Source organism: Lygodium microphyllum, chromosome 18 (genome assembly GCF_053477565.2).
Source record: "Lygodium microphyllum isolate KBCC chromosome 18, Lygodium_microphyllum_v1.1.10, whole genome shotgun sequence".
NCBI lineage: Eukaryota > Viridiplantae > Streptophyta > Polypodiopsida > Schizaeales > Lygodiaceae > Lygodium > Lygodium microphyllum.
In genome coordinates this window covers 66,240,569-66,263,715 of record NC_141152.1, presented here as the reverse complement: position 1 = coordinate 66,263,715, position 23,147 = coordinate 66,240,569, and the positions used below count along the sequence as shown (strand labels likewise).

The 23,147-nt window shown below is 40.0% G+C and overlaps 1 protein-coding gene across 1 annotated transcript in view; it reads left to right on the top strand.

The window, feature by feature from the left end:
* Window positions 1-1,534: 1,534 nt before the first annotated feature.
* The window catches only part of LOC148020974 (uncharacterized), a 251,506-nt gene continuing 229,893 nt past the window's right edge, over window positions 1,535-23,147 (top strand). Inside the window, exon 1 of the mRNA XM_087699486.1 lies at window positions 1,535-1,573. The gene's annotated coding sequence lies outside the window, so the exon portion shown is untranslated. The remainder of the gene's footprint in view (window positions 1,574-23,147) is intronic.

Here is a 23,147-nt window from a genome sequence, read left to right as displayed (position 1 = left end):
GAACGCCAGGTGTCGGGATCTCCTTTCCAATCAGAATCAGTGTACCCTTGCAAACATAAACCAGAACCATAAGTGAGGCCATAAGAATAAGTACACTGTAAATAATGCAATACACGAAGACATGCAATTCAATGTGACATCCTAGGTGTTGTGAATACCGATCGAGAATGTTGACTGAGTAAGCTAAGTTTGGCCTAGTATGAATTAACCAAAGAAGCTTCCCTACAACTGACCTATAGGTATGTGCATCTCTGAAGTGGAATATGACAGGTCGAGAACCAAAGAATGCCTCGTACGGGGTCTTTTGAGGAAAAGCCACAATTGGGTACCGGTTGAGAATGTACACCATAGTGTTAGTAGCCTCAGCCCAAAGGCACTCAGGGAGCTTTGCTGCGAAGAGCATAGAGCGTGCCATTTCCATGACTATTTGGCTTCGATGCTCGACGAATCCATTCTGAGAGGGGGAGTTGGTAGAAGTGAGTTAGCGAGAGATGCCATGCTGTTGTAGAAACTCAGAAAACTTGTGGGAGATGAATTCACCATCGCTATCACTCCTTATTCAACCAATAGGACGACCTATTTGGCTATGAACTGATACTTCATCAGGTGTGGAGAGCCATATAGTCCACTTGAAAGGGCTTCCTCATTGGCAGCTAGACTTGATTGAGTTGATTGATATTCTCCCTAGACAGGATTTGCTTTCTTGGCATACGGTAGTTTCTTTGGCCCCCCTTTAGTCACTCTGCTTCCTTTGTATTTGCACTGCGATGTCTCTGGTTTTACACACAATGGCCTACAACCATCTTGTATATTGTAATCTTGTACTTTTTTTGTAATTAATACGAATACCTTTTATGAAAAAGAAAAAGAGAGATTAGCCTTGGTGCATTCCTTGCTTCTTCAATCCTTGGATGATAGATGACATTATAAAGGACAGCCAAGGCTAGCTAGCTCTATCAATGGCATCACAAATGTTATGCTAAAGCATTGTATGGAAAGAATGGCCGTTCATTATCTAATGACTAAGCATTATTGGCAATAGAGCAAGTTAATCTAGTGCTTGCGGTAGATGTGGAAAGGAAACATTTATAACGTGTTGTGAGCTTCTGATGACCTAACTGCCTGCTGACTTTGTTGTCATCTTGTTTTGAAATGCTTTCACTGGGTTTGTGGTACCTTCATATCTAAGATTTTAAAAAAGCCTTTGCTCATTTTAAGTTGACTCTTGATAATTAGACTGCTAAAGCCTGCTTGCAGCCCAAGAAAATCACACATGGATCTACTGGTTATTGTGAACAAACCTGATAAAGTTTTTGTCGTACAACATGCATCAAGCTATCTTAATGAAAACAATGCCCTAGATGTTAGACATGCTTATGCTTGCATATTCATAGAATCATAGGTCATATTTGGACACTGATTTTTTTTCAGCGTGTTTCAAAATCTGATATGGCATTAGAGATTTGTAGTTCTTTCACTCTATTTCAATGGAAAAACTATTCACTTGCTCAATGTTTTTTCCCATTTTGCAGAACAACAAAGAAATGTCACCGGAAGTTGTTGCTCATTCTAGGTAATCAAATATATGCTACATTTTTCTCAAGATTCTTTTGAAAAAGAGAGAGTGTGCTCACAAAACATCGAATTGGCCCAAAATTTCTAATTCTGAAAAATAGAAATGATATTCTAAAAATAGTAAGTTTGTGGTTTGATAGTGCTAACAAAATTTGGTTGTTTTTATTCTTGGCAATTCTCAATCCAAAAAGGAAGGCCATAGAAAAGAGACAAGTGTTAAGACACTTGTTACACAAGTTTTTAAGTGTCCTACTACTTATCACACTTCATGACATGTTTTTCATAGGACAAAAGACAAATTCATTGCAATATCTCCTTTTTGAATCCATATTCCATTTCAAGATCAAGGAAGTCATATTGATGCTCTTTTGATAAAAAATAAGAAAGGTCAATTTTTTCATATTTCTATTCTTAGCTTGTAAAGAAATCAATTGTTTTATTAGATAGTTAGTTTATGCAGGTGATGCATGTGTGCATGTTTATCCTTTGCATGATCTTGTGAGAGTGAGAAACACTTCTCCTCACTCTCATGTTGATTGTAACTAATCTTATCCCCAAGGGACTTGGGTTGATTAAAAATACATTTCTTTGGGGGGAGGATTGCCTATCTTCAACCGTCAACTTGTCTCCATTTCTTTTATGTATCCATGGCTGTAACTTATGGATAATTGTTGTATTTGGCTTTAAGCATTTATTTTATTCCATAAATTCCAAGTTTGAATATTGATTGAACATTATAATTGTAGAGCATGCTATGTTCTTTGAGACATTTACAAGTTTTTACAACTAGAGCAGACTTATGTTTTATCACAAATGGGATTTGATAGCTAGCATCATGGCTTGGTATATTTGGACTGTTAGATGCAATCAAGCTATGTATTTATTCAATATATACATTGCAGAGATACTCTTCAGGATTTACAATGATTTTGTAGACGCTCCATCGGATATGGGAGAGGATGTAGGGAGATTTAAAGACTAGAAGGAGAAAATATGCTTTTCTTAGGACCTAGGATTTTGACACTTTCTTTCATTGTTAGCTAGATATGTGTTTGGTACTATAAACCTTCTAATTGGTTATTTTCCATGCCTTGTAATATACTTTGTTTTTATTGTGTTACTTTTGTGCTTTCCCTTTGGATACTGTGTTGTAAGGGGATTTATCAATAGATTTATTATATAAAAGAGGTTGTTGATTTGGAAGGGAAGACATGAAAATTAACCCTCAGTCTTGTCTATCTCATGTGGAGTTGGTAGAAAATCTTTGTAAAAATCTTGAGAGAGACGGTAAAGTAGGTATACCCTACAAATCTATGGCATGACTACATCTCAAAGTCCGGATGTACCAACTAAGAGTGCAAGTAACTTCCATTTGTGACAATGTTTCTAATTGACTTTATTTTGGTCGGATTTGCACATGCCTTTTGGGCATGGAGAATTTAAGCCTAGATGAGTTGATTGTGGGTGAATGCTAGAGGTGCATCATGATTATTGCGTATAGAATTACAAGATGTTAATGCGATTGTGAAAATGAAGCTTTATAATGTTATTATGGAGTCGACACCAAGGACAGCTAGCAGCCTAGGCCGGGGTCTCTCTTCTCATGTGTCTACTTTATCAGAGTATTCTTGCCTTGAGCAGTTGGCCAACATAGGTGTAGGAATACATGCTTGCTAGAGGTTTCCTAGATAGTGTTTGGAAACATTAAAGTATTGTCTTTGATTGCGGTGAGACATTGTTGGCCTAGAGAGGTACTTGCAAGATTCTTTGTTGAGGTAAGTCAAAGATAGAATGCATTAGTTGGGAGATTTCAATTAGCTTTCTATCAGCTTAGGTTTCCATATCCAGTAAGAGTCAGGATACCATCTTTGTCATAGAGAGTTGTTGGTGCATTGTGTTTGGGTTGGAGGTACTCCATTGTGAGTGTCTTTTTGAGCTCTTTGCATCATGTTAAAGAGTTTTTGGGAGATCATTGGGAGCTTTATAGGGTGACAATCTGGAACAGCAATTGCCAGCTTGCATTGAGCAAAGCCCAAAACTTGGCAATGCCATTTCATAGCTAAGTTGTAGTATTACAATTTACTATGTCTCCGGTTAGAATTAGTTATGGGTGTCTCATGTGGTTGGAAAGCCTTCATATGGTTCTTCCTCTACAATCACGGATGTCATAGGGACATGAAATTTTGATGCTTTGCTTAGCAATTGATCAATTGTCAATCAAATGCGCAAATGTGAAGTGCACATGTGATGTGCAAGGTCATGCAAGTTAGTTATTTCACAATGATAGGCTAAGGATCCTAAGAAGTTAGTCGGTGCCAAAGGCAAAAGTTGTATTAAGTTGTACTTGATAGGTAGTAGGTGGTACTTGGTGTCACATATTGGCCTAGATCACTTTATTAACCATTAATATGAATTGTCACATTAGAAACTAGGCATTAATTAATTAATTATTGCCAATTTAGGGGCTAATAAATGATCTAGTATGCTTGGGTGACAAATTGGCTTAGCCAATTTAATTGTTGGCTGGTCTAATTAAGTTTGTGGGAAATAATTAATAATTAAATTTAATATTTTGAAAATTAATTGAATTTGGAAATTGTTGGAAAATGGATAAGAAAGGCTGTCACTTGGCAAAACTTCCCATGAAAAGGTGGGAAGGCTGAATTGGGGCTGGATCAGAGGGGGAAAATGGTTTTTGTAGTTGTGATTTGTTGGGGGAGAGGTTTTGGCTGTTGGTGACTGCCGGTTTGGGGCAGTTCCATGCAACAGAATATCAATTTTCTGTGGGTGACAGCATTTGGCAACCTAGCACCTGCTGTTCAAGGGCTGATGACTGCAGTTTGCACCCCTATAGAGCTAACAAGAGTATACTGGACCCTTGGCTGGTTATCTGATAGATTTTGGCAACAAAATTATAAATTGTCTCTCATTTTCCAGCCATTTCTCAAGTTCCCTTAGCTAATCTTAGCAATTTGAGCAATTGAAGGTGGAAAGTTTGGAGACTTTTTGTTGTAAACCCTAATTTGCAGCAAAATTTAGGGTTTGACAGCCACCTCGGGAAGTATGCTCAATTTTTAGGGCCTGGGAATTGGAATCCAAGAGCTGAAATTCAGGAATTTTAGAGAATTCTAAGAGGCCATCTAGCCAACACAAAATTGGGGTGTGATATATTGCTTGGTATGCCTTGCTGTCATAGAGTGTATGCAGTTATTGACTCCCATGACAAAATAATTACTCTTGTACATGAGGGCAAAACCCATAACCTTGATGTAAAGCTTGAAGGGGAATTAGTCCTAGTTGTATCAGCTTTTGCTATTTCAAAATAATTTAAAATCGTCTTTCAACATATTTGGTTTTTGTTAAAGATAAAGATTATAATGTTAATGTGGGAATGTGGCTAAACTGGATAAAGATCATATGCCATTTCTAAAAATATAGCTGCTTGCTTTTCACAGTCTCTTTCAAGGTAGCTACCACTTGAAAGGCTTGAAGAACATGCCATAGATATAATCTATGGTAGTAAGCTTACGAATAAGCCACCATATAGGGTAAGTGCAGCCCAATAGAAGGAGATAACGAGCCAAGTAAATGAACTTTTAGAAAAAGAGATGATTCAGCCTAGCTCATCTCCTTTTTGCTTCTTGATTCTTTTGGTGCAAAAAAGGATGGTTCAGGGTGCACTTGCATTGATTATCGTACTTTGAATAATCACGATAAAGAATCAGTTTCTGATCCGATGGATTGATGATATTTTGGATGGATTGTAGAGATAGCAATATTCAACTATATTGATTTGAAAAGTGGATATCATTAGATTCATATTAGGCCAAAGGATGTACCGAAGACAGCTTTCAAGTTATCTTTTGGATTGTATAAGTTTCTTGTCATGCCATTTGGGCTTATGAATGCTTCTACCACATTTAATAGGATGAAGGATCATATATTTCAACCACATAGAAGAGCATTGGTTTATGTTCCTATTATAGGAAGTATGTGTATAACTTTATTGAAATTACATCTCCACTACATGCTTTGTAGAAGAAGGGTGTGCCATTTCCATTTTAAGTGGACATTAGTGGAAATTTCAGCCTTTGACAAGTTAAAGGAAAAGTAGATTTCAAATCTTGTGCTTCTGATATTTGATCTAAGAAAGTCATTTGTTTAGCGTCATGCATGTGGAAACAAAATTGTGTCCACTTTAATGCAAGGCAGCCAAGTGGTGGCATATGAGAGTTGTGTTTTTCATGTTGCAGAGAGAATTTGCAGGTCTATGAGAATGAACTATTAGTTGTAATTCATGCACTTTTGACATGGAAGCACTATCTTTTAGGGCTTGACTTTATAATGCAGAGAGATCACTGGACATTACGTTTTTTTTTGACTCAGACTAAGTTGTCAGAGAAGTGTATGAGATGGACGAACTTTCTCTCTACATTTCACTTTCAAATTGTGCATATAGATGAAAAAAAAGAATTGAGTGGATGATACACTATCTCATAAGCCTTAGATATCGGCTGTCAATCTTGTTTATTAATTGAATTGTGTACCAATACTAAATTGGATATCATGAAAGATTAGTATGCTACTAATTTGGATTTTGCCAGCCTGTATGATTAGCTTAGCAGTGGACATAGGTATGAGCACTACGTGCTTAGAGCTAGTTTTTTGATGTGCTTTGTGCCAATGTGTAATGATTAGCTTTGTAGTGGCCAAAGGCATGAGCACTATGTGCTTAGACCTAGTTTTTTGATGATACATGAACAACTATGCATGGCAAAGTAGTTGAGACCTAAGGTGATGACCGAGAGTCATGCTCTCCTTTTTGTAGAACATAGAGATATAGATGCTATAGTTAAGGTAGTGGAACACTTTTTCTATTGGCCTGCTTTGAGGCACGATGTTGAGAAATTTGTCAGGACACATTGTATGTCAAAAGATTAAGTATGATAGACAAAAGATGCTGGGTTTATTGCAGCCCTTGGCTATACTTGATAGGCCTTAGTAGAGCATTGCAATGAATTTTTCTTTTAATTTTCCTAGGGTATCTATAGGGAATGATGGGATATAAACTATCATTTGCAAATTTAGTAAGCAAGCCCATTTCATTTCGGTGAGGAAGAAAATAAAGGTTGATCATATGGCACGATTGTATATGCCGCGTGTGTTTAAGTATCATGGCAGACCAGCGTTGATCATCAATGATCAAGATCCTAGAATGATCATTTTGTTTAGGAAGGGGTTGTTTGAAAACATGGATACCATGTTGAAATTTTCTTCATCCTTTCATCGATAAACAAATGGTCAATCCGAAGAAGGTAACTCCATAATGGTACATGTCAAACCATAAAGAATAGTGGGGACAATACTTGTCTTTGGTTGAGTTTGTATATAATTATACAATATGTAGCTCCGTGGGAAAGACACCATTTGAAGTTGTGGAAGGTGGCAAGAAAGTGCCTTCTGTTTTGCACAGTAAGGATAAGATCTTTGAGGCTAGTCACCATGTGGAGAACATGAATGCAGCCTATGAAAAGGTTAAGTATGCACTTCAAAGATCATATGAAAAGAAAAAGAGGATAGCTGATTGCCATAGACATGCTTTGCAGTTTCCAAGGAGTGATTATGTATAGCTGCATTTTGAAAAAAGGTTGAAAAAGATGAAAGTTAGAAGTTTGTTGAAATTTAGCCAAAGGTTGAGAAGCTAGATGACATATTGGTACCCAAGTAGATTTCAGCACATAAATAGAGAAAGATCAAAGGTCAAGTTTCTAGGAGATATTTGGTAAAATTTGAGAATTATTTACCAATAAATGCTAAATGGATGGATGAGAATGACTTGGTAGACTATTCTTTGTTGTTGCAACTTTACCTCGATGCTCTTTAGCTAGAGCTGACTTCGGATTGGGTTCAGTTAGGTTCAGTAGAGTTGGGGTCCATACTATTGCCTAATGCTCAAGGGAGAGGCAGCGGTTTCACTCCTCTAGTGATGGATAGCTCTTGTGTATAGTGGATTTCGGATGTATCCAACATGCATCCAAGGCATTGTTGTTGGTAGTGTGTCTATCATAAGGTCACTATATAGTGTACTAGTCATTGCAATCGGTATGCATTTGGATATAGTATTTATTGTGGCTTTGAAACTATGTATTTTCATCAATTGATGATCATTAGAGGTTCATTTCCATGTGCGGTTTGTTAAGGCCGTTAGTTTTTAGTGATATTCAGTTGGTTTTATGGACATTAGTGTATTTTGTGAATGCCATTGACAATTCAGCTATGGATTATACCTAGTTTATATTTTACTATGGTTGCTGGCCAAAACAGTTGGAAACATTAGTGGGGGATGCATCCTATGGATTTCTTGTAGCAGTCTTGGATTATTTTTGAAATTTCTATTTTAATTATGCTGGTTGAGAATTTTGAGCAAGTGTTGCGCAATATCATGGTTAAGTAATAGTGGCCAACGTTGTTTTTACTATGATGTCTTATGGAAATTCTAGAGTAGTATCTTGTTTTTGGCACAATGTAGTGCAATCAAGGGTGATTGCAAACATTTCAAGGAGGAGGTCTATCACTCATGGGGATGTGAAATTTTGATGATTTTCTTAGTATTTGTTAAGTGTTAATCAAATGTGCAAAGGTGAAGTGTACATGTGATGTGTAAGGTTGTGCAAGTTAGTTATTTCACAATGATAGACGAAGGACCCTAAGAAGTCAGTGGGTACAAAAGGCAAAAGATATATAAAGTTGATACTTACTACATGGTGGTTGGTGTCAAATGTTGGTATAGATTGTTTATTTAGCGATTAATATCAATGGTGACAATAGGAACTGGGCATTAACTAATTAATTAATGTCAGTTCAAGGGCTAATAAATGCTTTTGTATGCTTGGGTGATAAATTAGCCTAGCCAATTTAATTGTTGGCTGGTCTAATTAAATTTTTTGGCAAGAATTAATAATTAAATTAAATTTTAGAATTAATATTCAAAAACCCAATTTGATAAGACTGAAAATTGTTAGAAAATGGATAAGGAAGGTTGCCAATCGCCAAAAATTCCTATGTAAAAGATGGGAAGGCTGAATCAAGGTTGGGGGAGAGAGGGAAAGTAGAATTTTCAGTTGTGACCTATTGGGGCAGAGGTTTTGGCTGCCGACGACTATTGATTTGGGGAAATTCCTTGTAGGAGAACATTGTTGTTCAAGAATTGGTGATTGCAGTTTGCACCCCTATAGGAGCTGGTGGCAGCATATTGGACCCTTTGGCTGTTGGTTATCAGATATCTATAGCAGGGCAGCGGCAGATTTGATCAGATTTATTCGGTGAAAAAATTTTGAATTCTCTCTCTCTCTCTCTCTCCCCATTATTCAAGATATACAAATAAAGATTAAGAATGAATTGCGGTCACAAATGTTGTCTGAAATGCACACACTAAAAACTGAAATGCAAAAAGTGGTACATGCTTGCACATCTAAAATCTTGAAATTGAGAGAAGTATTGAACACATTTAATAAAAAAGAAAAACACGTGCAAGAAGAGATACAAAAAGGGAAAGAGGCACTAAAGGCATGTGAAAGGGAGGTTCACTCATGGGTAGAAGTGGCAAAGACAACACAAAAGCAAATAGAAGAGGCCAGTCCATGGATTGAGGTAGTAAAAAGAACAAAGGAACATTAGTGAAAAAGATTGAGGTAATGAATGCTACTTTGGAAAAAGAGGTCAAGAGACGAGCTAGGGTAGCACATGTACAGATAGTAGGATGGGAGGAGGAGAGCAGCCCATAGGAAGATGCTAAGACACTTGTTGGAAAATTTGGGGCTTCAAATGTATCTATAGTTAGTGCTTGGAGAGTGCGGAAAGAAGACTCTTAAGTCCAAGGATTTAATCCTTCACTTTGGGGACATAGAGAAAAAAAAGGCCTTCCTCTCTAAGAGGAGAGCCCTCAAAGGTGAGAAGGTTTACTTGGATGAGGATCTTATCCTAGCACAGATAATATATTGCAGAGAACACATGCCCAAATTATTGGAAGCCCGCAAAGAGGAAAAATGGGCTGTTTATACGGATGTATGGGCCATCATCACTGACAGAAGGACTAGATGACGATACAAAGCCTATGAGGCACTTAAGATATCGGTATGGAATTATAATGGAGCCCTATTCTTGGACATTGGTTACTTTGGAGATAGCTTCCGAAATATAGACATAGCCATGTACACAAAAACACACCAATGTAAAGTTAGTCTATTGCCAGACATGTAGGGATACATGTGGGAAAGTGCGTTGCATCTAGTAGCTAGAAAACCAGGCAGCATTGGGGGTTTTGGAGATGTGGGCATACTATATTGGGAAGATCTCAAAGGGATGGTACAAGTAAAGAAGAGAGATGATGATACATGATACTTATGGATTAGGATACATGTAGGAAGACTACGAGATATATTCATTGCAATATGCTACTTTCCTCTTGCAAATTTAACCTATGCCACACGAGATGGTTTCCCTTTGATATACTTTACAAGGATATTATGAGATATGCTAGCATTTGGGACATATTATTAGTGGGAGATTTCAATGCATGCATTGGAGAAAGATAGAGTGACTTTTATATGCATGATAATGCCAAGTTCAAAGAGATTGATATAGATAAGATAGGCCTATGTAGGAGAGCCCATGCTAGAGAATCAAGTATCTATGGGACACATCTATTAGCTTTGGGAAGTGCACATAGACTAGCTATCTTTAATGACCCACCACAATTGGCCAGGATTTGACACCTTTGACATGTTGGAATCACAAAGGAGGGGCAAGTACTGTGGATTGCTTGATAGGCTCACCAGCTTTGATACGAGATATCCAAAACTTAAGGTATCTAAGAGACCCTCTCTAAACATCCCAAATACCACTTTTTGAAAGACACCTCACCCATCTACAATGGCTCTCTGTAGAATAGTTTACATACATTGGACTTCAACAGATTGTTGGATGAATGTACAAGGGACTTAGCAGAAGTTACATTTGTTACTTTGTAGATTTTTGCAGAGCTTTTGATATAGTGCCTCGTATATGCATTATGCAGACTGCAGGATATTGGAGTATCAGAAGGGTCATGTATGGGCACTTGGAGGGGTATCAGAGAGGATTGATAGTACTATAGGAGTGGAACAGGGATGTTTGCTTTCACCCACATTGTTTGGTTTATATATCATAGATGAAATGTCTAATTACATTGACCGAGGAGGAGTTGTCGGAGCTAGCCTAGAAGGGGTGTTGATACCGATATTATTGTATGCAGATGACATTGTTTTTATTTTGGATTCACCAGAGGGATTGTAGTGCCGTCTAGATGCTTTGCACATCTTTCGTAGAGATAGAGATGTCATAGTAAACTTGGGAAGACTAAAACCATGGTCTTCCATACTTCAGCAACATGGGTGACTAGATCTATATACCAATTCACATTTGGAGGAGACATAGTGGAGTATGTGATGGAATATGTTTATCTAGGAGTCACCTTCTTTGGCCCACAATTTACATTGAGAGGGGTATCGGAGGCACATCTGGCACGAGGATAGAAAGTGTTAGGGCACTCGAGAGTCAATGTGCTGACATATAGTTTCAGGAGCCTCGTATCAAACTATGGTTGTTTGACACCCTAGTCACACCACTACTATATGGAGTACAGGTATGGGGTTGCAGCTTGTACCACAAGCGTCTCGATCCACTCATTGATTAGACCAGAACATAGAGAGATTATTATGGTGGCTGGGATAGCATGGAAAGGCAATTGATCATGATGATAGCACGTATGATTAGGAGTAAGCCCTCCATTCCACATTCCATTGTCAGAGCAAGCTGGGGGTAGTATCTATTGTCATGGAGGCACTCTTTAGGGCAGTGATCTTTTGGCATAGATTATGGGATCTCCCACGTCATAGATATTGTAGATTAACACTAACTTCATCTAGACTAGTAGCAAAGGGTGAGAAGAAGTGTTGGTTTTTACAGATGACTATCTGGATGAGCCTACATGGATTGGATATTGATCGCCTTTCACCTTTTGACTATAGACTTGATTGCCCTTCACTTTCTCTCAGCAGATCAAAGTTGAACTAGGTGATCAGAGGTGATATCTTGAGGACTGAGAGAATGAGGACATGGATCAACCCATCACTCCCTCTAGGATCGAGGATGGAGTTGAATCAGAGTCACTTCTTGTGTCTATCTGATGATGGATTCAGTATTCGGCTAGCATACATGGATACCCATCTCTCCTGTAGCATATGGGCTGCTATCGGACAGATTTGTACCTCCTCTTTGTGAGAGTGCGCAATGGAAGAAGGAAATTCAACACAAAGGAAGAGAGAGACAATTTGCAAGAGAAAAAGAAAAGAAACCTGCACTGAACAAGGAACAAATGTTGAATATAGAAGGAGGACTGATCATTCCTTCAAGGTAGCCCACATTGTCAGTGAGGGCACCAGATCAGCCTGATGATGATGGTAGCATTGAAGATGAGGAAGATGATGGAGTCAGAGTGTGCACTTGCCAAGGAAGGAGGGAAGGTGATAATCTAATTGACTGTCAAGTGGGAAACGACTATAAATAGCAAAAAATCCCAAAAACTAGCCAATTTGAAATTTGGGGCTTGTTTGACTAGCATGAGGAAGATGACGAACTCGGAGTGTGAACTTGCCAAGCAAGGAGGGAAGACGATAATCTAATTGACTGCCAAGTGGGAAATGGCTATAAATAGCCAAAAATCCCAAAAACTAGCCGACCTGAAATTTGGAGCCAAAAATATGTCCGAGCAGCATTTAATGCTGGTAAAAATGTCATAAATGCTCATAAAAATCTCGGAAAGGGCGGACAATGGCTAATAGGTGAGACAGGCTGAAGAATGCAGAAATTGCCTTGGAAAATGCACATAAAATCCCGACTAGAGGAGAAAATGCAATGAAATGCAATAAACTGAGTGCTCTAGAATGAGCTACCTCCTCCGTCAAAACAAGTGATAGATAGGTCAAAGCTCCTAAATTCCTTGTCTGACTCAAATTGAGGTTCACGGGTAGGAGATCATAAGGCATGACAAACATGATTGCTAACACCCCCTCTCAGATCTTGGATGTGGCGGAAGGCCAAGGGAGAAATGGATCCTAGGGTTGCAAGAGGAATGCCAATGTTGATGAAGTCCGTCGATGAAGATTGCCGATGAAGAAGCTCCTCACGATCCTAGAAAACCCCCTTTGAAACACTAGGGGCCAAGAAATCCACAACTGCATCACCAAGATCGTCCCCCTCTAAAAGGGATGGGGAGTATGCAGGAACCATTGGAGGAGAGGGTTGGGGATGGGAACGAACTTGTGGAGAAGAGGATGCACAAGCGGGAATGGGTGTAGCAATAGACAACTGCCTCGGAGGACCTTGCATAAGAGAAGGGGAATGGAGCCTACAAAGCTCGCTCTCCTGCCAACCTCTCGTGATAATAGCCCCTGTAGAAGAATCCTCAATACAAATAGCGTGCTTGGTGAAGACAACCCGGGTACCAAGCCTTGTAAGGCCATAAATTGAGAGGAATGGAAAGCCCAAGTCTGGAACATAAAGAGCCTGCGAAAGGGAGCTCGACGTGCAGTTGGAAAATAAAGGCAAAGAGCCAACACCACAAATAGGGATAAAAATAATGTCACGAACAGTGATGACTGAACCCTTAGAAGGGCATAGATCCTACAAAAAATCACATGGGGGAGTCATATGACTAGAAGCTCCACTATTAACCAACCAAGGCCTCTCAGAAGATGAGGCAACCATGGAAGAAGGCTCCTCCAAGTCAACAATATGAAGGAACACTGATGCATGGGTGGAGTAAAGGTAGATGGCTTGGATGTTTTAGACCCATCCTTCAATCCCGAACGAAGATGAGGGTACTTATTCCAATATTTCTCCTCTAGATGTTTCCCCTTACCACAGTATGGGCATTTGGGCTTCTCCGAGTCAGAGTTAGAACTTGAAGAACTCTCTTGTCTTTTAGCCTTTGACTTCCCTTTCTTCTTCGTCCCCCCTCCCGAACCTGCAACAAAAGCTTTGGTGGAGTTGGATCCACTAGCTACCTCTTTGGCGTGCTCGTCATGCTCCAAAATAAGCGGGGCAAGCTTGGAGGATATGATCCTCCAACCTGTTGATATGATCCCTCATGTCCTTCAACCTGTTGATATGATCCTTTATGGAAGAAAATCATCAACAATGAGCATCCATAATTTATTCTCGAGAGTAATTCAATGGGCAAATGTCTTCTGATGGTATAAAGAAGCAAGCTTTGTCCACACTTCCGTTGCTTTCCGCAACTTGCGCACATACACTAGGACAGAATCCTGTAAGCTTATAAAGAGGAAAGATCGAGCTCTTGAGTTGAGCTGATCCCATAAGGCTACATGATCCATCGATGATCCAACGGTGGGATCCTCCATTGGATAGGGAATAGGGTGGGTAACAAACTCCCAAAGATCGAAGGTATCAAGGATGCACTCCACCTTACATGACCAAAGCGAGTAGTTGGAACCATCAAGCCGGTCTTCTTTGGGCAAAGAAGGGAGTACGGGTACCTATATAGAGGGTGCCATTGAAGGCATATGAAGGCCAGCAGAACGAGCCTTCTGTGAAACATGGAGAGAATAGGGAGGAGAGGGTTCTTGTACAAACGGGCTAGGTAACCTTCGGTCGTCACGTGAACTAGCACGAAAATCTCTCCGTTTCTCAGAGGAAGGAATAGAGACCTCATTCTCTGAGTCAATAAAGAATTGGTGGTAAGAAATATTCATATATATTTGCAAAACATCCACAAAAAGTTGCGTTTGGCTATGGACAGCCCCAAGATAGGAGGAATTGGTTACATGATATAGAGATCTTGATGTAGAAGGTTCACTTGAGGGAGAAAATACTGTCGGCTGCTCACGAAGGATGTTGAAGCACCGAAACGCTGATGTGAATGCTATTGCTTGCTCTTGAAGGGTTGCTTTTGATTGCAAAAGCTAGTTGCCTGGCCAACAGACAGTCACCTCTACCCAGTAGGCTCCAGATGATGATGCTTGAGCACCAGATGCAGTCACTAGCTACTAGGAGCTTGCGTTTTCAGCAAACGAAGATGTGGATGGCCTCACGAACTCTGTGTCGCTCTCAGATACCATGTGAGAGTGTGCAACGGAAGAAGGAACTCGAACACAAAGGAAGAGAGAGACAATCTACAAGAGAAGAAGAAAAGAAACCTGCATTGAACAAGGAACAAATGTTGAATACAAAAGGAGGACTAATCAGCCCCTGCACGCAGCCCACAACGCTAGTGAGGGCACCGGATCAAGCTGATGATGATTGTAGCAGTGAAGACAAAGATGACAGAGTCGGAGTGTGCACCTGCCAAGGAAGGAGGGAAGATGATAATCTAATTGATTGCCAAGTGGGTTTGGAGCCAAAAATATGTCCAACTAGCACTTATTGCTAGTAAAAATGCTAAAAATGCTCAAAAGAATCCTGGAAAGGGTGGACAATGTCCGGCAAGTGAGGCAAGCTGAAGAATGCAGAAACTGCCTCGGGAAATGCACATAAAATCCCGATTGGAGGAGAAAATGCACTAAAATGCAATAAACTGAGTGCTCTAGAATGAGCTACCTCCTCTGTCAAAACAAGTGATAGACAGGTTAGAGCTTCTAATGTCCTTGTCTGACTCAAACTAAGGCTCACGGGTAGGAGATGACAAGGCATGACAAACATGACTGCTAACAGTCTCATTGGCTACAAATGGAGATAGGTAGATGGATAGATACTTTAGCACAGGATAGGACTTGCCAGGTTCTTGGCTTAGAGCCTGAGAAAGAGGAGCATTACATATACAGATGTGCAATATATACTATGACATACGAGTATGGTACAATTGCCTTTGCTGTGATGGTTTTGGACCTCTTCGTTGTGTCATGGAGTACGAGGACCAGAGATGCCTAGGTCTTTTCCTCTTGGAGCTCCACAAGCGCCACACAGCACTACTGTGCGAGACAAGAAGCCAACTCAGGCAGAGGGACCCACACAGAGAGCAATGATAGACTTTTTTCACAAATTCGACTTTACTGACAATATTAGCCTTGGAGAGACAGAGCCACCTGACCATACACCTCCCATTCTACGTCGAGTAGTCACATTGGATAGAGCCGTTTCACTTCTCGAGCACGATGACCTCGTCTACCAGGACCCACATCCAAGGAAGTGGCACCATTGTTGGATTAGACCGATTATCAACAAGACACCGAAGACTCACCACCAGCATATCAATGGAGCAGTTAGAGACCGCATCATAGCTAAGATCGTGTACACACCTTGAGATCAGCTATAGCCTACAGCTTGTGCCACATTTTTCTATACATAGTTTGGTTAGATTTGGGTTTCCTTTTCTTTCTATTGATGGGAAAATACTAGACATAGTTCTACTCTAGCATATTTCCATCGTAAAGTTATTCTTAGCATTATTTCATAGGCCACTTACTTATTTTAGTACTATCCTCAGCTTAGTGATGAGATAACATTAGACATGGATATACTTTGGATTTTGTCTCATAGCCTACATTGGCATTATGCAGATGTTAATATATCTATCTATCTTTCTTTCTCTCTTATTCTTCAGCCATTTCTCAAGTTCCCTTAGCAAACCTCAGCAATTCCAGCCATTGGAGTTGGAGAATTTGAAGATTTTTGTTGTAAATCCTAATTCACAGTAGAAATTAGGGTTTGACAAAGCCACCTCGGGAAGTGTGCTCAAACATCGGGGCCTAGGACTTGGGATTCAGCATATGAAATTTGGGAATTTTAGAGAATCGTAAGAGGCCAGCCAGCCAACATTAAATTTGGGATGAGATTTGTAGTCCAAGGAGTGATTGAAGGCCAAATCCCGAAGCAAACCAAGGGGCAAATTAGTTGGAAGGCTTGTTTGTCATTTATGACAACAAGTGGAATTTGGATTGGGACTGAAATTGAAGAAATCTGAGTGTACTTCTTCGAGATTGCAATACAAGTTAAGAAATACCACAAGGGGCATCAAATTTGGGGTCAGCAGGGTGTTGAATGTCCAAGAATTAATTGGTAACATTTCAATTCAATTTCAATTTCAGTTTATGTGAATTTTTTACTTTCTTTAATTAGTGTTAAATCACGTTATTACCACCCTTTCCCCAAAAGGAAGGCTGGTTTGAGGGGAAGCATAGTTTGCTCTATAGTTGCCCTCTTTGTACCTAACTATGACGAACTTGCTTCCATTGCTGTTAGGCTGCTTTGAGAGACCTTGTATATGTTATGAATTTCTCTTGTACCACTGTTGAGGCTTCTTTATTTTGTTTAGCTCTTAGCCAAGTTGTTGAGCCCTTGTATACTTAGATACTTATAATAATAATAATAATAATTTGCAAAGAAAAAAGGTAGTGTACATAATGCCACGTTGCAAGGGTAATAAAAAGTGAAAGTGGACATAGTAACTAGTCTTCTGGTTAGTGTGTGCGATGACTAGTATATAGACATGCATGGTTAGTCTATACAATGAGTTGATGAAATAGGTGTCTCATTGCTTTTATGTTCCTATTAATGTTACCGATCTCCACAAAAGGAGATTGCAATAGTGTCAAGCTCACAACCCACATAACATCTCTATTGGTCCAGCCAAAAGCCAAGAGATAGATGATTGTAGTATCTCCATACAATTGTGGCAAAAGTATGAAATCAAGCTCATGTGGCCTAGTTAGGAGCTATGGATGATGTTTAAAAGGCATTTTCAATGTCTTTTTCAGCCTGACTTCTTGGATTGTGTAAATTTCAGTGTTTATATTGGTTGAAGTAAATGATGTTCATGCTCATTAGATGTGCCCCTCATCCAATATACCATATGAATAGAATGTTGTACGTAGATTTAAAGAAGTGTTACCTTCAATATATAATTACTATAATTGTCTTTCAAATAAATGCACTCAATAACATTTTCTTTGTATGGTTTTAGGAGTTTTATGAATCTAGAAGATTCATTAGGTGGATTTAAAAGGACATGGGGTAGCTCTTCTTCTTTCACTCAAGCTCCTTTTGGGGCATCGGAATTGTCTTATGAAGGATTTGCAAAAGCTCAATTTTTGGAGCCAACTTTTGGTGTTTGGCCTGTTGTTTGGAAAACTATAGCCATGCAAAATCTTGTTAGGTTCACGAAGGTGAGTATATCAACTCAATATGTTTATACAAATCGAAGACAAGAGGAACTCTATCTTTATAATCAAATAATTTCGACTTAATATGGACCAGTTTGAGGTTTGCAATTTAATAGGATATAAAAATCAAAGGAACTCAAGGTCTACAAAACAAAGGAGGTGATAACGCATGTAATTCATGTCTAAAAGAATACAAAAAGAGATTAAATCATAAAAATGAAAAATTTTCTATAACTTTGAATCATGTAGCAATCCATTAGATAATCAAGTCACCTCATTGTAACAACATAGGGATCATGGAGACTTCGGATTAGAGAATCGTTTTTTTGGTTGGGGTACTTAACTAGAATAGGTTAAGAGCCTTATCTCACAACCAAGAAAATGATTATTATTAAGATTGCCAAGTGCAATATATACATGCACGGAGGAAGAAACATCCTAAAGAGGAAAAAAGTGTTGTAATAGTTCCAAGTGTGTCCACACATGACTACCATAATATCATTACAAATCTCTCCATGAAAGTGATGAGATGAAGAACTAATCTAGCACTCAACGTATAGAGAAAATGGCTAGTTCTACGGATTGCAATCAAAAGGGAAGGAAGTCTAAAGCTTTGCAAAAAGCTTTAAACTTCTCATGAGGCAAAGCCTTTTCAAAAGAAAGTGCAATTTATCCTATGTTGGCTCAAAGCAAACTTGATGTCCCTATACAAAGTCACTTCTTGACATTATAATAGTGCACCTCAATGTGATTTGTTGACTGTGAAACGTTTGGGTTCCTTTGACAACATTGAATGCACTCTAACAGTCAATGAAGATGTTAACGGAGGAGTGCTGTCCAACACCCACGTTAACCATAAGACATCTGTGCAAACACACATAGTAGTAGCTGTGAATACTGCTGTATATTTGGCCTCACCACTAAATGTGTTCATAGTGAGTGGCTTCTTGATGTCCATGCGACATATGAACCATCAAGACAAAAACCAAAACTATTAGTGGGTACCCAGCTAGCATAATAAACAGCCCAATTCAAATGCACAAAAGCATGCAAGGCTGGTGCCAATGATCGCCCTTTGGGAGAAAGAAACCCAAGGTGTCTAGTATGACCCAAATAGTGAAGCAACACTTAATTGCTTGGCTTTTGCCAATGCTTTGTCCTTCGGCTGTGCATAAATCTCCTCATCTATGAGACTACAAACTGAACCTTTGAGAAGATATTCCATCCTCTTGTCTTCAACCATCACTTGAGATCAGAGTTTGGCCACACCCTTGGATAGAGGATCCATTTTTATTTGGTGAGATCCTCCGAGGAGGTTGCCTTTATAGTAGGAGATTGGCTTGCTTTTTAGGATATATACATATAGGAGACTCAAAGATAGAGACTCTAGGGCCTTTGAGGCAACAAAACCATGATAGAGATAGTGATAGAGGGAGTTCCTCCCAAGTGGAGGACACATACATGCACCTCTCAGTCTTAAATAGGTCTCTTCTCTAGAGTGGACATCCTATTGGGGGTGATTGGGATCAATAGAGAGAAGCTGTTCACTTTTACAGTGGAGGACTCATTTATGGGAGAGGACTTGGATTCGTGGCATACTATGATGGACTAAAGATTAAAAAGTAGATGATTTTGTGGCTGGAAACAACAAGGATTTTGGCCTATTTAAAAATTGCTTTTCGTTTAAACCATCTCCCATCCCTCGGCTAACATTAAACTTTATAGGTTAGTCATATCGATGGATAGACGAAATCTCTGGAATAGGGACAAGGGCCAAAGCCCTTTTTTTTAGGTCAAACTCCAAGCACACAATCAAATGCTACAAGAGGAGACCCATACATTGACCTAGACTGAGTTGCTTTCATGATGCTACAAAGATTACAATTAGATCCAAGAGAGTGGGTTTGGAGAGACTTGGACCTTGCAATGTATCAATCTTTGGTTGCACTACTAGGTTTGGAAGGAGGCCATTGATGAACAGGTTTGGGGTAGAGCAAGATGCAACTTAGCATTGGCACAAAGAGGGCATTTGAACACTTTTCTCAAGACATAATTGTAGGAGATTGAATGGTAGCCTTAGACTCAAGCAGATCTCTCTTTCTATGGCTTGTAGCACATGGGACTTTGGCAATTTGCACCTGGCTCGATTATGGCAGGGCTGCTATAGCATATGCAAGATGTGGAGAGAGAGAAGAGACTTATAGGCATTATCTATGGGATTGCCCTAGGGTTGAGGAGGTTTGAGCCCTTAGGGTTGTCTTTCGATTAGTGGTCATGGTCATCTCCTAGTTTTGAGTCCTACATTGAGTCAGTGAGGGACATTAGGGGCTCTATCTGAGTCGATTAATTTTGGTCACTTTTGGCCCTATTTTTCTTTGTCCCTACTTTTGGGTCCATCCATCTTTTTGGCTTGGATGCCACTCAAGAGTATTTTTAGGGTTTCTTTAGATTATGCCGCTTGAGTGTATTTTATGGTCTCTTTAGGGTTTCTCGCTGATTTATAGGCACATGTATCAGTTGTTCATTTATCACTTCCTGCCCACTCACTTATAGTGTCCTCACTGCAGCTACACACTATAGCGTGTGGAGGGTCTCATCATTGTATTAAGCTTCATCTAGTCTTTCACTGAGTTTTCTCTTCATTCCCTTGTTTCTTCTTGCTAGAGTGTTCCTCTTATGCTTCCATCACTTGCATGGTATCGCACCCATTCATTGTGAGCAGGCTGCACGTCTTTGCCAGCTTCTTCCTCTCTCAACATAGCTATGTTTATCACTTGCAGCCCTTACGCCTGCTTCTCCAGCTGTTAGCCCATCCTCTCCACCACTTCAGCCTGCCATTTTCACTCTTCTTTCCTTTTATTAGCATTACACATCTTCCCTAACTATTCATTCTACAGTCTTCTCTGTTGTTACTGCTGCCTGCACACTATTCGAGTTTTTGTTCCTGCCTAGGTTTGGACGGGCCTGCATTTTTCTGGTCAACAGCTTGTTGGTCATTTGACAAATGTTGGAAGTGCTGCATTTATCCTCCTGGACTGCATGGGGAAGGGAGAGATCTGGATTTTTCTGCTGGAGCTGCTGCTAGGTGTTGCAAATTTGTAAGCAGACTGTTGGTTGCTCTATTTTTCCTTTGGACAGCAGCTAAAGCCCAAAGAATTTGTGTTTAGAGGTTGTCTATCCTCTAAATTTTTAGTGCTTCACTCTTGTGCAACTTTGAAGGTATGTTTTCTGAAGTTTCTTTCTCACAATGGATCTATTTGGAATATCTCCTCCATCTTCTACCACCTCTTCACTGTCTGCTTTGGTAGCCATGAGGTCTCAACCTCGTTTCTCTCTTCTTGCACCAGTGGTGGATGTACCCATTCCCCCAACCTAACCGAGCCTTAAAAGTTAGGTGGCTCCAACTATTCCTTGTGGAAGCTGAAGGCCTGTCACATTCTCCAATACATATGAGATGTGGAGGTTCGTCTCTTGATCTATTTCTTGACCCAATTCTTAGACCTAATGATGATTGTAGGGGTGATCATCGTATGACATTGTGCTTACAAGGTGCTTGGGGGGGGCGGGGGGGGGGGGGGGGGGGGTTTCCTCAGGGTAGTATGCTTGCTCTGCAATCAATGCCTACGCATTCGAATTCCTTGACGTTGCTCTTAACGTGAAGAGAACTGGGAAGGAAGGTCTAGCGAAGAGGGGAGAGAAGTCTAGGAAGGAAAGGGGGAAGAGGAAAAATGTTGCAAAGAAGTTGGATTGAGAAGTCTGGATATAAGAAGTCCGAAGACAGAGAAGTCTAGGGAAGGGGAGAAGTCAACAGAGCAGTTTGAAGGCAGAGAAGTCTGGAGACAGAGAAGTCCAGGAAAGAAAGAAGTTAGACAGTGAAGTGTTAGATAGAGAAATTTGGGGAAGGGAGAAGTCGGATAGAGAAGTCTGGAGTGAAGTAGTCTAGAGAGAAGAGCCCAGACAGACAGAGACGTGAAGTCTAGAGAGAGAGTGGTCTACGTCTGAAGAGAAGTATAGAATTGCAGATTAAGTTGATTCCCAAAGTCCCGTCCTTGTCCAAACTTATGCAGTGGAGACTGATTTCATTGATGGGCTCTATGTATAAGATGTTTGAGAAGATGTTGGAAAACCGTCTCCATAAACACTTGCCTAATCTTGTTCATCTTCACGAATATGGATTTATTAAGGGTAGGAACATTGTTCATAATATCTTGAATACGTGGATGGCCATAGACTATGCTCAACACATACAACAGGAGGTTGTTTTAGTGCAATTGCACTTGGAAAAGGCCTTTGACTTCTTGGAATGGTCTTTTGTTATAGACCTCATGGAAGTTATGGGTTTTGGACCTCGCATGTCCAAGTTAATCTACACAATCAGTATAGGTGCCACCTCTCGTGTTATGCTAAATGGTGGAGTCACTGAGCCTTTTTCCCTTGTGCGATCGATGTGGCAAGGTTGTCCTCTCAGCCCACTCTTCTTTACACTTGCTATTCACCCTACTTTCCATGCTATCGCATCCTGTGGATACAGGGAAGTTAGTTGGTCTATCTCTAGCTTTGCAGCAATAGTGTTGGTTAGGCCACTGGCTGATGATACTTTTATGGTTCTGAAAGCATATGCGTCTAATCTTCGGACAGTCTTAGATGTATGGGAATCATTTGGACATACGTCAAGCTTATGAATCAATGCTACCGAATCTTCCCTTGTTGATTGCATGGTCTGCAATTTGCAAGATTTAGGGTGGTAGGGTATGCTTGTTCAATAGGGAGACATTGCAAGGCATCTTGGTTACCCATTGGGGGTTGATGTGCAACCGATAGTTTTGCTGAGCTGGATATCACAGAAATTGGAAGTCTAGTTCGTTTAATGAAAATCTCAAGCTTGGCCATACCATGTGCCCTCAAAGCAGCTCAGATTATTATGCTTTCCATGCTCACCTATTTCTTGCCATTGCTACCTTGGACCAATGTTGCCTCGAAGGATCTCACCCAACACTTCCATTTCATGCTCTGGAAGAAAGATTCTATGCAACGCCTAGATAGATATATCTTGGATATCATGGATTCATGTTTGTACTCCAAAATCCATGGGAGGTGGGGCTATTTTGGAGGTGGGGACCCATATGACAACCCTCTGTTGATCACTGTTTCAGGTGCTGTGTATTGGTCAACAACCTTGGATTTTCATTGCCTGTGCTTTCCTTGAGGACCAAGGCCTTTGGCATGGAAATACAAAGATTCACGATTCGTGGCGGCATGTGCTTAATGCTGAGGCTCAATTTTCTGTGTCTGCCTCGGTTCTTATTTAAGCATTTGGTGTCTTCATGGAAAATGGTCATTTCCAAGGTCTATTGG